This window comes from Juglans regia, chromosome 7 (genome assembly GCF_001411555.2).
Source record: "Juglans regia cultivar Chandler chromosome 7, Walnut 2.0, whole genome shotgun sequence".
Classification (NCBI taxonomy): Eukaryota; Viridiplantae; Streptophyta; class Magnoliopsida; order Fagales; family Juglandaceae; genus Juglans; species Juglans regia.
In genome coordinates, this window is record NC_049907.1 from 35919106 (window position 1) to 35920855 (window position 1750).

Below are 1750 nucleotides of genomic sequence, written 5' to 3' on the forward strand. Positions count from 1 at the left end.
TGAGGTTGCCTACAAATATTGAAAATATTATATTTAGTTCAAGAGTCATGTTCCCAAAACTCAGCTTTAAAACACCACTCCTACAATTTATTAATGCATTTGAAGTAGCAAGAAAATGTCTCCCAAGAATCACAGGTGCTTGAAAAGAAGATTTTGGTGTCAAGTGAACATCCAACACAACAAAATCAACGGGATAAAATAATTTATCCACTTGAACCAAAACATCCTCAACAACTCCTCTTGGCATTTTAATAGACCTATCTGCTAGTTGTAAAATTATAGGAGTTGGTTTTAATTCACCCAAACCAAGTTGCTCATAAACATTATAAGGCAGCAAATTCACACTTGAACCTAGATCTAACAATGCTTGACCAATTTTTGAACTTCCTATAACACAAGCAATTGTTGGTGAACCGGGATCTTTATATTTTGGTGGGTTATTACTCTGAATTATGACACTGACCTGCTCAGTAAGAAAAGCTTTCTTTTGCACATTTAATTTTCTTTTAACTGTACACAAATCTTTTAGAAACTTAGCATATGCAGGAATTTGTTGAATAGCATCCAACAAAGGGATATTAATCCTAACATTTTTGAATATTTCTAAAATTTCAGATTGGTGTTTGTCTTTGTGCAGAGGAACCAATCTTTGAGGAAAAGGAGCAGGTACAGGACAAGAAATATTTTCAGTTTCAGTTTCATTTTGTTCAAACTCACCATTTTCAGCCTCATTTAGTACAAGTTTAGAGACCTTACCAGCCTTGTCTGAACCTTGAGCTGGAATGTTCACCACCTTACCATTTCTCAAAGTAGTGACCGCCTTCACTTGCCTCACATTTGAGCTCTCAACCGCTCCTTGTGGTGGTTGACTTTGTGGATTGGGTTGAGGTTGTGCAGGAAGTTTTCCTTTCTCTTGAGAACTCCAAGCCGTAGTCATCTTTGTAAGTGTGCTCCGAATGTCATTTATCGCTTGAGAGTTTTGATTGTTGATTGTTGCTTGACCTTGCATAAACTGCTGCAAGGTGTTTGACAATTGATGCATCGTCTCCTCAAGACCCTTCTTTTGCATTGGAGGTGCTTGAATTGCGAGTTGAGAGGGTCCTGGAGCCAAGGCTGTTGGAGCTAATTGCTGGTCATTCCTCCACCCAAAATTTGGGTGGTTTCTCCATCCTGGATTATAAGAATTAGAATAAGGACCAGAATATGGTTTTTGTATCATATTTACAGCATTAGATTGGTCCAACAATACCTCTTTGAATGCGGGGATCGTGGGACACTCATTAGTTGCATGCCCATGATCCTCACATATGCCACACTTCTCTAAATTTTTATGGACAGCATGCACTTCATTTACCTTTTTCAATTCCATAGCTTCCATTTTTCTAGACAACAAGGTTAACTTAGCACGCAAATCATCATCTTCTTTTAAAGTGTATTTTCCATGACCAGACTCAATTTGCCTAGACCTATCATGCACATCAGCTGTGTCCCAAGATTGAGCATTTTCAGCAAGGTAATCAAAATATTCAAATGCTTCCTCAGGCTCTTTGTCAAAAAATTCTCCATTACACATGGTTTGTACAAATTGGCGCATTTTAGGTGTCAAACTTTCATAAAAAAAACTTATCAAACGCCAATTTTCATAACCATGATGAGGACAAGCATTTAAAAGATCCTTGAACCTTTCCCAACTTTGATAAAAAGTTTCAGAATCTTTTTGGGCAAAGTTCATGATTTGTCTTTTAAGTGC

The 1750-nt window shown here is 37.4% G+C and overlaps 1 non-coding gene across 1 annotated transcript; it reads left to right on the top strand.

Moving 5' to 3' along the window:
* Nucleotides 1–1643: 1643 nt before the first annotated feature.
* Nucleotides 1644–1750, top strand: LOC118349151. The gene has a single exon (XR_004802141.1). It is a non-coding gene; the product is annotated as a small nucleolar RNA R71 (small nucleolar RNA).